Source organism: Dipodomys spectabilis, unplaced genomic scaffold, assembly GCF_019054845.1.
Source record: "Dipodomys spectabilis isolate Male_0828 unplaced genomic scaffold, ASM1905484v1 ptg000001l, whole genome shotgun sequence".
Taxonomy (NCBI): Eukaryota; Metazoa; Chordata; class Mammalia; order Rodentia; family Heteromyidae; genus Dipodomys; species Dipodomys spectabilis.
Genome location: NW_024870678.1, coordinates 23,830,450 through 23,848,558, shown reverse-complemented (window position 1 = coordinate 23,848,558; position 18,109 = coordinate 23,830,450).

Below are 18,109 nucleotides of genomic sequence, written 5' to 3'. Positions count from 1 at the left end.
CCTTCCGTTGAATTGAGTCATTTAAACCAAAAGTGATAGGCTGGTTTAAACAGCCATTATGTGACAAAGTGTAACCTCACTGGCCACCTGCGTGTGGTCTGGTATGACTGTGCAATCTTTTGGGTGTATGACAATCTCATTGGTCACCTGTGTGACCAGGCTTGACCTTGTGAATTTTGCCTTTAAAAACCTAAGTACGTGGGCCGCGGAGGGTCGCAGTCTCAGCTCCCGAGCCTGTGCTGTGGCCCTGGCTGGTCAATGTAGGAACCTTCTCAATAAAGTTGCTTCTTTATTAACAACTTTGTTGCGGTGGGCTCTGTCACTCCGGACGACTAGGTGGGCTTGCCTGCCTGAGTAGGGGTCTTCCTACTACAGTAGTTTATTGGAAATAAGAGCTCACAGACTTTCCTGCCCAGGATGGCTTTGAACTGTGATCCTCAGATCTTAGCCTCCTCAGTAGCTAGGATTGCAGGTGTGAGCCACCAACACCTCGTTCCCCACACATCTTAATCCTCATACACTTGATGCTTTTCAGGATTCAGAGGAGGTGACGCAGGATGTCTTTTCTGAAACCCTGCTCTCCCTCCTCCACAGCTGCTCCCACTCTCCCCTTCTCCCATAGGTACACCCAGCCTAGCACCTGTGACACTTTGTTGTAACCATTGTTTTTCAAGCTTCTCTGCTTTGATATGATTAGAAGCTCCTTAGAAGCATTTCTCATGCATGCTGGGTGCTCTGCTCCGTTTCTGGTTTGCAGCTCCCATTCAGAGGTTGCCAAACCGAAGGGGATGCCCTGGCTGACAACCTTACCTGCTCCTTGGGTAAGACCTTCACTCTCCTTCCTGTTCAAAGAAAAGTCTTTTACTTCCTATCAGTCCATTTTTTTAAATTACTAGAACAAAATTCGAAAGGCAGGCTGCTTTATCAGAGGGTTTATTGAGCTGACAGGTTGGGAGCCTGGGAGTCACAGTAGCATGGTGCAGGCTCTGGTGAGAGGCCCTTTACATCACATCATAGCAGGAATGTTGGTCAGGAACGAGTTGCATAGTTGCATCTCTAACCACAAGCAGAGTGTGAGAGAAGATGGGCAATCTAATAATCCCACTAACACGGTGTTCCTGAAATACTAGTTGTAAACAGCCATGACTGTTCAGAAAAATGGCGATTGTAGAGAAAACATTTAGAAAGATTAATCAGGAAGCCTACTATTTAAACTTCAGACAGAAGTATGATTTAGTATTATTTTTTAAATAAAAAAATCTACTTTGAAGCTGGGTGCTGGTGGCTCACGCCTGTAATCCTGGCTACTCAGGAGGCTGAGATCTGAGGATTGCGGTTCAAAGCCAGCCCGGGCAGGAGAAACCGTGAGACTCCTATCTCCAATAAACCACCAGAAAACCGGAAGTGGCGCTGTAGCTCAAGTGGTAGAGCGCTCGCCTTGAGCTGAAGAGCTGAGGGACAGTGCCCAGGCCCAGAGTTCAAGCCCCACGACCGACAAAAAAAAAAAAAAAATCTACTTTGAAAATTCCAAATCAATACATTTTCCCCTTAAACCCTTTGTGTCCATCCATGACACAGTCACATCTAACTTTCTGCTTCTACTTTTCACTTGTGTTTTATACTTAATGGATTGTGCATTATATATACTCATAATATACGTAAAATATGTGCATGTATGTGTATGTGTGTGTGTGAGAGAGAGAGAGAGAAAGAGAGAGAAAAGTGGCATTTGTGATATAACCCAGAGCCTTGAACATTGATAGGCAAGCACTCTACCACTTGAACTATGCCCCTGGACATTTTAATTAATTAATTAATTAATCATTTATGAGCAAGGTCATGCTACTCCTTTTGTTTGGGCTGGCTTTAAACATGCAATGTTCCTATCCCTTCCTCCCAAGTAGCTGGGATTACAGGTGTGTGCCTTCACATCCAATCCAGCCTATATGCATAGATAGATAGACGTGATTTTTTTTTTTGGGGGGGGGGCAAGGCCTTAATATGTAGCCTAGGCAGTCCTGGAACTTAAATCTGCTTGCCCAAGTCTCTGGAATGATGGAAAATAAAAGTGTAAACCAATATAGGAGGAAGTATGTGGAACAGAGAGATTCATTTAAAGTTCATTTCCATAAAACTTTGTTCTATGAAGTTCATTTGCATATATTCAGCTCAGCAAATGGAGTCCAAAGTACCTTTCTATAGATACACCTGGATTAGAAACACCAAAATTCACCACTATCACACAACCCTGCTCAAGTCTCTTTTGATATATTTATCACTGAAACAGAACCTGCATGCATGCTGCTCTGGAGCAGCCACAGCTAGAAGGGCTCTAGGTGTCTGATTTGCTGTTAGGCCCTGGTACTCCATAATCAATAGATTCCAGGTTGCAGGCCCAGGATCCACACACACTGTTTCAGTCACTTTCCTTTTCTGTGGTATAAATGTTGTACCTGGTAGGCAGAGCAACCAGGTGGGGAAAGGGTCTTGATCACTTGCTTCCCTTTTGTTTTTCTTTTTGTCAGTCTTGGGGCTTGAACTCAGGGCCTGGGTAATGTCCCTGAGCTTTTTTTTCCTCAAGGCGAGTGCTCTATCACTTTAAACGACAGCTCCACTTCTGGCTTTCTGGTGGTTAACTAGCGATTAAGTCTCATGGACTTTCCTGCCTGGCTGGCTTTGAATCACCATCCTCAGATCTCAGCCTCCTGAGTAGCCAGTATGGTGCAAACACCAGGCACTTGCTTCCCTTTTTCTCTTTCTATGCCTTTTGCTACAATCCCTGCTTTTCAGGATGCTAGTTCCTTTCCCCTTAGCCAGAGCCAGCCTTGATCTATATATTCTCATCTTTGCCACCATCCTGGAGAGCACATCCATCTCCAAATTAGAAAATAGAGATCTACTTGCCTCTTTCTCCCACCAGCGCTCAGCTGTAACTGCTCTTGTCCTATAATGTGATCAAAGGAAATAGAAGTCCCCTCCCACTAGTGTCTGCCCTCCCACTAAAGCTGACACCTGTTTTACCCAGCTCTCCAGTTAATTCATACCTCAAGGATGAACATATGTAGTGCTTTTCAAAAGCATTTTCAAGAGCTGATTTCTAGTAGCTACTCAGGAAGCTGAGATCTGAAGTTCACAGTTTGAAGCTAAAACCTGGGCAGAAATGTCTGAGAGACTATTATCTCCAATTAACCAGCAAAAATAAGGTCAGAGATGGAGGTGTGGCTCAAATGGCCAAGTACCAGCCTTGAGCAGCAAAGGATTAGCAAAAGCTTCCAGACTCTGAGTTAAAGCCTTAGGACTGACACAAACAAACCAGCACAGAAATCCCCTGAGGCAGATATATTTTCAAGTCATTTTATTATTTTCTTTTCTATGTAATTAGGATACAATTGCGCTGTGATCATACAGTGATGACAGCATAGTTGTGTATTAACCAGCCTATTCAGAGGAGATCTAACAAGCTTTAATGATTTGGGAGAATTTTGGTGGTTTTGTGTGTGTGATGGTACTGGAGCTTGACCTCAGGGCTGCATGTTCTTGCTTAGCTTTTTCACTCAAGTCCGTCGCTCTACCACTTAAGCCACAGCTTCAATTACAGCTTTTTGCTGGGTAATAGGCTAGAAGAGTATCTTGGATTTGTCTGTCTGGGGTGGCTTTGAACCTTGATCCTCAGATTTCAGCCTCTTGAGTAGCTAGGATTACAGGCAGGAGCCAACAGTGCTCATGTTTATAAAACACTATATTTCAGTTATTATATTTACTTATATAAGTAAAATAGGCAGTGCTGTGTGTATAGCTCAGGAGTAAAGTCCTTACCTAACATGCATAAGGCCCCAGTGGCAATCCCCAGCATACACACACACACACACACACACACACACACACACACACACACGCTTCACCACACCCACGATGCCACAGTATACTTCCCTATGTTCTCACAGAATCTTACGTTTTAATGTAATAGACTCATTGTGTAACTATTTGCTTATATGTCCAAGTAAATTAATTGTGGTTTGCTTAGAGATGAGGATTATAGCTTATTAGTTTCTGTACAGCAAATTCAAGGGTCAGCACCTTGTCCTAAGGTGGGCATTTAGGGCTGGGAAGGTGGCTCAGTGGTAGAGCACTTGCCTTGCATGCCTGAGGCCCTGGGTTCAATTCCTCAGCACTACATAAGCAAAAAGAAAAAAGCCGGACGTGGCGCTGTGGCTCAAGTGGTAGAGCGCTAGCCTTGAGCTGAAGAGCTGAGGGACAGCGCCCAGGCCCCACAACTGGACCAAAAAAAAAAAAAAGTCTCTCTAAGGTGGGCATTTAGTAAACTACTGAAGGGATGACAGTAAAGGAATAGGTAAGTCTCTTCATGTGGTGCCATCTTCACACACAGAGCCAATATATACTTTGGATCTCAAATGTCTCCCTGAAGCCCTTGGTAAAGACTCAGTCTTCACCTAGCACCACTGGGACATGATGGCAGCCTTTGACAAGGGGAGTCTAGTAGGTCTCTAGATCTTTGGGGTAGAGGTGCTGTTAAAGTGTCTCTTGTTACTCTCTCTCTCTCTCTGTCTCTCTCTCTTTTTCTCTCAGCTTCTGGATGGCAAGGTGAGTGGTGGTATGGTTTAATAATCAGAGGCCTAGAGCAATGGGGCCAACAAATCATGAACTGGACCCCCCCACCCTCCAACTGAGCCCAAATAAACCTTTTCTCATCATCAGTTAATTGTCTCAGGTTCTTCATTAAAGTGACAGCTGACTAACATAGAAGTCATTGCCAAAGAGTATCATCACCCACAATATCTGATAAGATTGGTAAAAGCAGAAATAACCTCTTTTGAAGAAGGAATGTGCAAATAATTTGTAAGTAAATCTGGAGGAAGTAGGAACAAGAGCTTTGGGTTTGTTCCTTTGGTATATTCCCTGACTCAGACCTCAGACATTTTCAGTTCCTCAAGATCTTGTTTTTGTTTATGTTTGTTTTTTTTTTTTTTTTTGGTGAGTCAGCTTTTCTTGATGAAATCATTTCCTCTCTTCAAGATTTTAAAAGTCCTTGCAGGGTCTGGTGCTGTCGTTCAGTGATGGTGTGCTTGTCTAGTATGTACAAGGTCCTGATTTGAACCCTAGCCCCGCAATACATATATATTACTTTGTTGGAATTCTAATGAAGTACGCATGGGAGAGAATGGACTAGAATTCATGCAAGTGCTTCAGAATGGGATATGCTTGCATTCCCATCATAGAAGAGAATAGATGAGACTCCAAGAAGGGAAAAATAGGGACATAGAGTGAAGACTGAAGAACGGACCAGTAGAAAATTATAAACAGAGCAAATATGAATCAACTAGGTCAGTATCCTAAAACCTGTTTGAAGAACTAACAAGAGCTACTTGTTAACAGTATAGGTTGCTAGGACTTTTTCAAATCAGGATTTCAAATCAATACCTTAAACACAAGGTCCTTGGTGATTCTTATAAGCAGGAAAGTTTAGAAAATGAAACTAATTTTTTGTAATTTCCTCATACAAAATTCAGAAGGCAAGTCCCTAAACAGTCATATTCACAGTCCCATATACGCCATTCAGTAGAGGTTTTCTTTCATTCTTTTTTTTCTCTCCCAGCCTGCCTTTTTTCCTTCTCTGTTTCTTCCACCTTCCTTCCTTTCTCTCTGTTCCTTCCTTTCTCTGTTCCTTCCTTCCTTCTTTTCTTCCTTCCTTCCTTCCTTACTTTTTTTCTTCTTCCCTCTCTTCCTTCCTTCCTCCCACCCTCCCTCTCTCTTGCTCTTTTCCTCCTCTTTGAATATATTCACTAAATATGAGATTTGTGATGGGAATATATACTCATTGTGAGGAGGGAGTTAAAGGAAATAGAAAATGAAGTTCCAGACTCTGCATGTCACTACTTGATACAATTTCTAAGTGTACAAACTTTCATAGATGATGTGAGTATATTACCTAAGTACATAATCAGGCAGGTTTTATGTGTATGTGTGTCTTTGCTTTTTATTCATGGATCAAAATTAGATAGTCAACCTGAGTCACTTAATCCCTTATAAAACTCCCTTATAAAACTCCCTAATCTCTCTTCTACTTGGGAATTTTGAGGAGAATAGTTCAAGCACTTTATGTGTCATGTGCACAACTCTCAATACTATTTTTACTCTTTGCATTTAGGATACTAAGGCAACTTCCAAGAAATATTTGGAGCCAGCAGCTGTTGGATCACACCAGTAATCCTAGCTACTCAGGAGGCTGAGATCTGAGGATCATTCTTCAAATCCAGGAAAGGTAACAAAGTTCATGAGACTCTTATCTCCAATTATCCAACAGAAAACCAGAAGTGGAGCTGTGGCTCAAGTGACAGAGCACTAGCCTTGAGCCAAAAAAGCTCAGGGACAGTGCCGAGGTCCTGAGTTCAAGCCCCATAACGGGTGCACTTGTACACACGCACACACGCACGTACACACGCACGTACACACACACACACACACACACACACACACACACACACACACACACACACACACACACACACACACACACACCTTGAATTAGCTCTAACTATAGCCCTCTGCTGGTCTGAGAAATGCAATTCTCATTTGTAGGAGACTCTTTTTGAGACTAATTTTCTGGTTGAAAATGAGGATCTTGTATTTTTCAGGCTGTACACATTGTATTCACAGCATTATTAATGAATGAAGATATGCTTCTACTAAAATGCATTAGTTAAAAATAAAGATAAAAACATGAGGGGTGGTCTGTAGGGAGGAGGACTATTTAACATGTTCCTGGGTCATCTCAGTTATTCTCAGAATTAGTAGGTACAAGATGCTCTAGCAATAAATATTAAATATTTGTGAATAGAGTAAGATTTTTCTTTTTTGAGTATACTGGGGTTTGAAGTCAGGGTCTCAAGCTTTTAGGTTGAAAATATCACTAAGCCACACTTCCATTCTGATTTTTCACTGGTTATTATTTTAGTATTGGGTCTTGCTTTCTGCTGATACACATGACTGAGACACCATCTACCAGATTTTAGATTTCCTGTTGTTGCTGAGATTACAGGCACAAGCCAAACAATGCACCTGGTTTTCCTTCCATGTAGATAGTCTTGTACAATTTTCTTCCCTGGCTGGCCATGAAACTCAATCGTCCTATTTTCAGCTTCCCAAGTAGTTAGGATTAATGGGGCAAACCACATGTGTTCAGGCAATAGTGCACTTCTTAAAGAGAAAGAATTTGCCTTACCAGTTGCCCAATACTTGTTAGTATGGGTAACACATAATAGGTATATATCAATGTTTAGCAAACTTGCATTTGATTAAGGGATGTCGAGGACCAATTATTTTCTCTGTGTATGACCTAAAACAAAAATGGGACCATTGTTTTCTTATATGAGTTATCTTTCTTTTTTTTGGGGGGGGGGGTCTGGTCATGGGGCCTGAACTCTGGGCCTGGGCACTGTCCCTTAGCTCTTCAGCTCAAGGCTAGCGCTCTACCACTTGAGCCATAGCGCCACTTCCGGCTTTTTTCTTTTTGCTTATGTGGTGCTGAGGAATCGAACCCAGGGCCTCATGCATGCAAGGCAAGTGCTCTACCACTGAGCCACTGAGCCACTGAGCCACCTTCCCAGCCCCATCTTTTTTTTTTTTTTTTTAAGCTTCTTTTTTTGCACTTTGCTTTTTATTTTATTTTATTTTTGTCTCTGGGCCTGGGCACTGTCCCTCAGCTCTTCAGCTTTTTTTTCCTCTTTTTTTTTTTTATTGTGAAAATACTGTACAGAGGGGTTACAATTACATGGGCAAGATAATGAGTACTTTTTTTTTTTTTTTTTGGGTCCGGTCACGGGGCCTGAACTCTGGGCCTGGGCACTGTCCCTCAGCTCTTCAGCTCAAGGCTAGCACTCTACCACTTGAGCCACAGCACCACTTCCGGCTTTTTTCTTTTTGCTAATGTGGTGCTGAGGAATCGAACCCAGGGCCTCATGCGTGCAAGGCAAGCGCTCTACCACTGAGCCACCTTCCCAGCCCAATGAGTACATTTTTTATCAAGCATTGTTGCCTCCTCCTTTGGAGTTATCTTTTATTCTATACTTCCTTTCTAATATACTTCATTGGCAAACAACAACAACAAAATTTTGTGTAAGCCTTCATAAAAATGATCTAGGTCTGTTCTTGTGAAACCTTTTTGTCTCTCTTCCATGTGCCATGTCTTTTCCTAATATGGTAAGTAAGGCATTTCACAGAGAGCTTTCTGTGACTTGGTTTTACTATTAGTTAATTCTTCTAGAATGTCCCCTTTTTTGCTACCAGAAGTTGCTCATTTCTAGTTGGAAGCTGTGGTTCATTGAGGAGGGGAGTTCCTTTAAGGCTACTAATACTTTGGAATCCCCAGGGATGGTCCATGACAAAAGAGATTAGAATTCTGAAGCGACACCCTTCAAACCACAACCAGTCAATCATCTGAGTCATAGCGCCAGGTCAGCCTGCACATGAAAAGAGGAAGGAGAAGGAAGAAATCCTCCTGAAAGTACAGTGTACTCAACAGAAGAATATTCACACTTCAGAATTTTGAGATCTAACCTTGAAAGCTAATACTTAAAAATTATAGAAAGATCATAAACATTCTTTCACCATATGAAATATTTTTGGTTTTATGTATTTTGTTGAATGCATACTCTTTACATTGCTTCCTTGCTGTTTTTCTTTACTTTTTCTTTCTTTCTTTTTTTTTTTAACCATGATGACATTTTCTTAATATTTCAAGCCTCACCTGAATTAAGGTACTTTTAATTAAAAAAATAAATATAACTTTATTACTATTACTACGGTGTTGTACAGCAGGGTTAAGGTTTCATAGATCAAACCATGAGTACATTTCTTTTGGATAATGTCACTCCTTCTTTCACTTTCCCCCAGTTTATCCCTCCTGTCCCTGCCCACAAGTTGCATAGTTCATTTTCCACATTATCTATATATCTCTATATATATTTGGGGGGGGGTGTTGGTGGCTCATGCCACCAACCTAGGTATGCAGTAGACTGAGATCAGATTTGGAGCCAGCCTAGACAGACAAATCAGACTAAGCAGTAAAAGGCTAAAAGGAGAGCTGTGGCTCAAATAATGGAATGCCTGGGGCTGTGAAGGTGGCTCAGTGGTAGAGTGCTTGCCTTGCATGCATGAGGCCCTGGGTTTGATTCCTCAGCACCACATAAGCAGAAAAAGCTGGAAGTGGTGCCATGGCTCAAGTGGTAGAGTGCTAACCTTGAACTGAAGAGCTGAGGAACAGTGCCCAGGCCCAGAGTTCAGGCCCCACGATGGAGAGGAAAAAAATAGTGGAGTACTAGCCTTGAGTAAGAAAGCTAAGCAGGAGCATGAGGCTCTGAGTTCAAGCACTGGTACCAGTATGCACATGTGCATATGCACACACACACACACACACACACACACACACACACACACACACATTCAGTGGTACTGGGGTTTGAACTCAGGGCCTTATGCTGGTTAAGCAAATGTTCTACTACTAGAACATGCCTCTAGCCCAAATAAGGTACTTTGAAAATGTCCAATATAATGTGAAGACTTGCAGTTATTTGGGAAAAGAAAGAAAAGAAATGAAAAGAAAAAGAAAGAAAGAAAGAAAGAAAGAAAGAGAGAAAGAAAGAAAGAAAGGAAGGAAGGAAGGAAGGAAGGAAGGAAGGAAGGAAGAAAGCCATCCAATTTTTTGTTGGGGCCATCTATGTGAGTAACAAGGCTGGCTGAATGTGTCCACAAATAAAGCCACGAGCCATGCACACCAACCATTGAAGGGGTTCTAGAATGGAAGCCCTTGGAGGCAGAGCACAATACTAACCCAGAGATGTTCAAACGAGATGGTTTTCCTTTCATGAAAAACTTCATAGTGTTCATGAGAATCACTGAGTAATTCCAGCAACTCACAAAGGCGAGCCTTGTCCGTTTTAACCCTGGGAACTGCACACTCCAAGCACACAGGAGAGGCTGAAGGGGATTTCCTCACAAGGCACCATGCCATGGGCAGGAAGGGCCAGGGTCATGAGTGGAGCACAGATCGTCCCTTTAGACAAAAGGAAGTAAGACGACAACCTGGGTGGCAGGAGAAATTCTGAGATGAAGATAGATGCTGAGGGGTTTCCTCAGACTCGCTCTTATCTTAGTAAGGAGGATGGCCAAGGAGGTGAGGGAAAGAGTAGGAGGAAGGTAGAGTCTTGAGAAAGTACCTATCAAAGGGTAGGGTTACTGCCAAGGCATTCCTTAATTCTTTATTTCTTAGTAATAAATAGTGGCTATGTCTTACTAATCTGTGTGTGTGTGTGCGTGCGTGCATGCATGCGTGTGTGTGTGTGTGTGTGTGTGTGTGTGTGTGTGTGTGTGCCCATACTGGAGCTTGAACTCCCAGAGCCTTGTGCTTTCACTTTGCTTTTTTGCTGAAGAATGGTTTTCTACCACTTGAGTCATACCTCCACTTCTGGCCTTTTGCTGGTTAATTGGAGATAAGAGTCTCACAGTTTTCTGGTTGTGCTAGCTTTAAGCATGGTTCTCAGATTTCAGCCTCTTGAGTAGCTAGGATCATAGTGATGAACCACCAGTGCCTGGCATGATTTTTTAAAATTCCAATACCTATCACAACCATCGGCATACAGGTGGCACTAACAAAATGTTTGTTGATTCTGAGATTAGTAGAAAATAATATTTTGTTATTTTATTATTTATAGTATATAATACTAGAACTACAATATATAACAGTGCATATATATGCCATAATAATTGTAGCATGCATTAGCATTTATGCTGTTTTCAGAACCTTATGTCTCTTGTTTCATTTAATATTGAGAATCACTTGATTAAGTACATGTTATAATTAGGCCCGTTTTACAGATGAGAAGATTGAGGCTTTGAAAGACAATTCTGAAATGCCTTCATGAAGCATAGGGTGTTGAGTGAAGTGAGGAAAAATAATCAGGTAGTTCTAGGTGAGAATTGAGTGTCTAGGTGTGGGTAGACGATGCGAGTGTGGGACAGGCTCTCATCAGTGTTCTGCAAGCTGGAGTGGTTGGTCCAGTTTACCTAGACTTCAAATGCAAGGGTTATATGGACACCAACTCCTTTTGTTCTCTACCTCGGCCTTGCTTGTTATGAACCATGTCATAACCAGGGGACAGTGGAGCTAGGAGGCTGAGATGGAGACAGATAATCCTCTTGGGCTTTGATGTATCTGAGATACTTCAAACCACTGGTGCTTCTTTTCCCCACCCTCTCTGGGAAAGCTGCTTAGCTCCTGGCCTGTATGATCTTAACTCCATTCAGGAAATACTGGTTATGAGACAGGATTTGGGAGGGGCCCTGAGAGGCGGGTAAAGTTGACAGTCCATTCAGGCTCCTGCATGTGTGCAGCCCATTTTATTTGCTGACTAATGCATGTAGATTTAGAGAGGGGGAGGGAACATCCTTATCAAATCAACAACAGGGCCACTGGGCAGAGCTGTGGTCCTATGGTTTACCCCTCTAGGTCTGCAAGCAAAGACAAAACTCTTCAGGGAGAGGTAAGAAGCCCTGGGTCATTTCTCCAGTGCTGGAGAAAAGGGCAGGTGGGTATGAGTTAAATTGTTGAATTATACAGAAATAGATTCCTTTTTACTTTAATTACTCTGGGCAAGGAAAGATTTGATAGGGTAATGATCCAACCACTTACAGTTTTTGCCTTCATTCCATGCAAGTGATGTATGAAAACATGCTGTTTGGGGATCTGGCTCAAGGAGCATTCTCAAAAGGGATGGATAGGCTGGGGAGCAGGTTCAGAACTGTGCTGCCCACAGCTGGGCACTGGTGGTTCATGCCTGTAATCCTAGCTACTGAGGAAGCTGAGATCTGAGGATGGAGTTTCAAAGCCCAATCAGGCATGAAAGGCTGTGAGATTCTCATCTCCAATTAACCACCTGACAACTGGAAGTGGAGCTGTGGTTCAAAGTGGTAGAGTGCTCAACCTTGAGCAAAGCTCAAGGACAGCGCCCCGGCCCTGAGGTCAAGCCCCATGACTAACAGAACCCAACCGACCAACCAAAAAAACACCAAAAAACACCAAACCAACTTGTGTCACTGGAGGGATAGGTGAAAGGAGTAACCAACCATATTTGCCTTAGAAAAGAGAGTCCAACACAAGTGTGGAGAGACTCCAAGTTGATTTGGTTTGCAGTTTGGACAGTGGTGACCCATTGATTTTAACGTATGATGGAACAGAAAGACTATTTAGGAAGTTTTTCGCAGGACACTGTTGGCTCATGCCTGTAATCCTATCTTCTCAGGAGGCCGAGATCTGAAGATCCCAATTTGAAGCCAACCTAGGCAGCAAAGTCCATCTCCAATTTACCACCAAAAGACCAGAAGTGGAGTTGTGACTCAAGTGGAGTATCAGCCTTGAATGGAAAAGCTAAGGGACAGTGAGTACCCAGGCCCCAAGTTTGAGCCCCAGTATCAACAGACTCCCCCCAAAATTGAGTCACTGGATTAGTGGGTTGGCAGTGAGAGGTATAGTTTCTCTTTGTTTTTGCTTTTGTTGTTTTGGAGCTGGAGAACATGGACTCGGGGCTCTCTTCCATTTCTTGAATTTGATACTGGAAGTTCCAAGCTTGGCTAGGCTGGCCAGTCCCAGGGACTGCCACAACTGTCTCAGTCCTGGAAACAGAATGTCCCATCATCCATCTGCGCTTCTTCCCACTCTTCTTTCTATCTACCCACCATTGTCACCAGGAAGTGGTAAACACTGATTGAACTTCTGTCCTAGTCAGGCACAATGGGTACAAAGATGCAAAAGAAAGTGTAATATACTCTCAGGAACTATGGAGGAGAAAGACATCCAAGCTACATCACCAACACATCACACACAGTCCAAAAGAAACCTGTTGTGACCAAGCTGGTCAGAGAGCCTTGCACTCTGAGAATGATTTGCAGTGGTGACAATGTCTACCATTTGTATTTACTTTTCTGAGAAGAAAAGGGTCTACTTGTAAAGGGTCTAAATGGCAGAGATCTGAAATTGTCAACATCAGTTAAATGCTGACATGTCTTGAGGCAGGTATTCTTTTCATCCAATAAGTCTTCATGTCATTCTTTTTTTTTTTTTTTTTTTGTCGGTCGTGGGGCTTGAACTCTGGGCCTGGGCGCTGTCCCTCAGCTCTTCAGCTCAAGGTGAGTGCTCTACCACTTGAGCTACAGCGCCACTCCCAGTTTTCTGGTGGTTTATTGGAGATAGGAGTCTCACGGTCTCTCCTGCCCGGGCTGGCTTTGAACCGCAATCCTCAGATCTCAGCCTCCTGAGTAGCTAGGATTACAGGCGTGAGCCACCGCGCCTGGCTGTCTTCATGTCATTCTATATTTCATCCATTTCCTTTCCTCAAGAACTGTGTGTGGCTGGGTGCTGGTGGCTCACGCCTGTAATCCTAGCTACTCAGGAGGCTGAGATCTGAGGATCACGGTTCAAAGCCAGCCCAGGCAGGAAAAGTCTGTGAGACTCTTATGTCCAATTAACCACCAGAAAACCAGAAGTGGTGCTGTGGCTCAAGTGGTAGAGTGCTAGCTTTGAGCCGAATAGCTGAGGGACAACACCCAGGTCCAGAGTTCAAACCCCATGACTGACAAAAACAAAACTAAGCAAAACAAAAAAAACAAACTGTTGTGTGTGTGTGTGTGTGTGTGTGTGTGTGTGTGTGTGTGTGCGCGTGCGTGCGCACACGCGCTTGCACCAATACTAGGGCTTGAACTCAGGGCTTTGTGCTCTTGCTTGGCTTTTTCATTCAAGGTTGGAGTGCTCTACCTCTTGAGCTACATCTCTACTCACCTAGCTTTTTGCTAGTTAATTGGAACTCAGAGTTTCTTGAAATTGTCTGCCTCTGTTTGCTTCAAAGCAGGATACTCACATCTCAGCCTCCTGAGAGGATTACAATTATGAGCCACTGGTGCCTGCCTAATTCAACACTACCCATGTCTTCTCTGTTCTTTCTTCCAAGGCAGCAATCTGATCTGTATCTCTGCCACCTGCTCCTCTGCCTCGCTCAGTGGGTGTGCTGCAATCACAAACAGCTGTTGCTGAGGCATTGTTGTTGACATGTTGTGTCACCTTTGAAAATTCCCTTTGTCAATGGGTACCACCTCTTCCAAAGGTTGGATCATAATCTAGTCAGCAAGTGGCCTTGCTACCATGGAGACGGGATAGGCTCAGGTGTGTTTTCTTGCCTGCATCATTTCCACTGGGAGTGCGACAAGGACTCCTCTCCACGTCATCCAAGGCTGCCCTGTGGTACGCTGTGGCCAAGCTTTTCCTGTGAGTTGAACTCTAATCAACTGATCAGCAGCAGATAACATCAAGACCTCTGTAAGATACGTTAATTGTGACAGACATGCTTCCACAATTAATAACACAGTGCCCTTTGACAGTCGTGTTGTCTTGGGGGAAGAAAACGCTCTAGTCACCACGCTTGGGGTAAGAAGGTTTGTATTCACATAACAAACTCCTGTCAGTGCAAGGTGTTTTGTTCTGGGAGGTTCGTTGCACTCCTCCTCTGATCTTGGTTTTTGTGGTAACAACTTTCTGAGTTTATGTGCCCTTTGGCAAGTACAGCAAGGAGTTTCCTGTTTCAGAACTTGTAGATAACTATCCATAGATCTCACAGTTGTCAATTTTAACCAGATAACCACCACTGTTTCTGCCTGCTTTTAAGTTTTTAAGCTTTTATCTTAGGTTAGGAGGACTGCAACCATAATGTTGTTGATTTATGAAGTAATCTTAATATATCTGGCTCCATTTCCACATTTCCACAACTTCATTAAAAGGAATTAAGTAGAAAGACATGTCTCCACCCCAAAGACCTAAACAATCCATGGTGGCAGCACAATAAAAATGAAGATGTTAAAGCTGGAAGTGCTTTTTTTCCCCCTGTGCTTGTTCACAGAGAAAGGGGAATGAACTACCAAGGCTGCCTGGTAGAAGCCTAAGAACATGTAAATATGGCAGAGAGGGCACTAGTCAGAGTCAACGGGGCTTGTATATGCTTTGTAGGTCAAGAACATTTCAATAGCATGCTTGCAATGAAATTGCTTGCTTTAGTTGTTGACTGAATATTATTTATGTAGTGCTGCTATGTGCTTGATACTGAACTAAAACTTATTCTCTTAAGATCTTAGCATTCTAAAACTCTTAAAGTGTGTAATAAGCATTTATGAAAGTGAAATATGCTAATCTTCGAGTTTAGGGAGTACACGATGAAGAAGGAAGCTAGGAATGGTAGTACACATCAGTAGGGTCAGCATTAGAGAAACTGAAATAGAAAGTTTGTGAATTTGAGGCCAGCCTGGGCTACAGAGCAAGTTTTAGACCAATTTGGGTTTAAAAGCAAGAATGTAACTCAGAAAGAAAGAAAAGGATGGAAGGAAGGAAGGAAGGAAGGATAGAAGGAAGGAAGGAAGGAAGGAAGGAAGGAAGGAAGGAAGGAAGGAAGGAAGGAAGGAAGGAAGGGAGGAAGGAGACAAGGAAGGAAGGAAGGAAACAAGGAAGGAAGGAAGGAAAGTAGGATGGGAAGAAAGAAGGGAAAAGAAGGGAAAGAGAGAGGGAAGGAAGAAGGGGGGAAAGAAAGGAAGGGAAGAGGAAGAAAGCGAGGAAAAAGGAAGGAATAAAAGATGGAAAGCAGGTAGACAAATAACATCACTGAGAGATCATCATCATTAAGAGTGTGGAGTGAATTTTTGTTTTTGTTGAGAGTGCATGTTGATAAACACTTAAACAAAGGTAAATATACTGTTTACATAACTTGGCTTTTTTTGCTTAATCTTGTATCATTATATGTCAGTGCAAACTATAAATAATCTTACTAGTGGTTACATATTTATCTTATGTATAACACATACTTTTATCTGTTAATCTACCATATACTTTTCAGATTTCTTTAATTTTTCAAATTAGATATTTCTATTATAAACCATAACTGTGCATAATTATTAGGTGTCAATTAAATAACATAAAACAAAACTGGAATTTAAAAGTAATAAATCTGTCCTAGTCATACTGAGGTTCTTTGGGAAAGCTTTGGAATGTCTCTACCATCCTCTTTAAGATAAACAGACAGACAGACACACAGACACGGACGTAGACACCGACACAGACACAGACACACACATACACATACACATAGAGTGTAGCTCGCTAAAACCATGGATGTGGGCTTTTGGTCTTCAGTCCAACATAGTTGCCATTGCCCCTGCTCCTTGTCATGCCCTTGGGAAGGACCATGATCTTGCCAGCTTCCTGAGGGACCAGGGCTTTGTTGACTGATGAATGAAGACCTGGTCCCTAGTATTCAGCTTCCTCCCACCACAGTCACAAAGCCATTTTCCTGTTTAGGAAGCCCCTTCACCCTGCTAGTAGGCCACCCCTAAACACCACCCTTCTCCCCTAGGAATGCAGAGCCACTGAGGTGCCTGCTAGGTTCTTCTATTCTGCTATTGGATTTGTCTTTACTGCCTCTTGGAAACTTGATGACATTCTTACTTTAGGCCATAGTTTTTTCTCCATATCTTTGCAGATACTGTTCCTCTTTGTGCACCATCCTTTCCCTCTATCTTTTCCTTTTTTGCATATTTTCATTCATTCTTTATGTTTTAGTTTACTTTTTATGCCCCTGGCTATATCCCCACTGCTATGCATTTCTGTAGCAAAAGTCACAATTACCATAATTGCATCACTAGATTAAATGTTTACCTCCTCCCAGATGTAGGTTTTGCAAGGATCAGAATTCCATCTGTGTTTGGCTTCTGTTCTAATGCAGGTGATGGACCTGCATTGATGTTCAAAAAATATTGAAGTGAGCAGTGGGCATGTAAGGTACTTCCTCTGTCTTTAAAAAAAAAAACCAAAACAAGAAATGAGTATATTTTATGCACGATTATTTGTTCCTATTTTGGAAATTTGCTTTCTCGTGTTAAATTCTTTCAAGTGGAATTGTTAGGTTAAAAAAATTCCTAGGGTCTTCTCGAAAAACAACAGATTGGCTTCCAGCAAGTTTTACATTTCTCCCAGCAACGTATGAAATTTCCTGTTTTATTGTACTCCTATCAGCACTATTAGGAAAAGAAATTAGCCTTGCTAGCTTGATAAGAACAAAAATTCTTTTTTTTTTTTTTGCCAGTCCTGGGGCTTAAACTCAGGCCTGGACACTGTCCCTGAGCATCACAGTGCTCAAAGCTAGCACTCTATTACTTGAACCACAGTGCCACTTCCAGCTTTTTCTGTTTATGTGGTATTGAGGAATGGAACCCAGAGCTTCATGCTTGCTAGGTAAGATATCTACCACTAATCTACCTTCCCAGCACTAGAAGAAATATTCTTTATTGCTCAAATTTGCCTTATTTTCATCTATTTTTTTAGTTCCTTATATTGCCTCTATTATGAATTGTGTGATGTCCTTTATCCATTTTTTTTTAAATTTTGCCATTACTGGGGCTTGAACTCAGGGCCTGGGCACTGTCCTGAGCTTGTTTTACTCAAGGCTACCGGTTTACCACTTGAGCCACAATGCCACTTCTGGCTTTTTCTGTTTATATGGTATTGAGGAATGAAACCCAGGGCTTCATGTATGCAAGGCAAGTACTCTATCACTAAGCCACATTATCAGCCCTTTATCCATTTTTTAATGCTGGAATTTTAATTTTCTTCTATTATTACTATTATTTTTTAAACAAGTTCTCCAAATGCCCAAATTGACCTCCACCTTGTAGTCTTCCTGACTCATCCTCCCAAGTGCCAGATTACAGGTATGTGCCCTCATGTCAGGTTTCTAATCAGTTTTTATAAACTATGCTTTAAAATACTAAATTATTATCAATTATGTTATAGAGCCACCTCATTTAGATATTTGTAATATAATTTTCTGGTCTTCATGTTCAGAAGCTTAACATTTCTTTTGTGGTCAGGAATGTTATCATTTCCCTTGAGATTTCTGATCTGACTCTGAAACTTCCAACTCTACCACCAGTGAAGAGAGAAATACTCAACTCTTTTTTTCCTGGCATATGTACAATTGAATTTCTATGCATGTATTCATGTGTATGC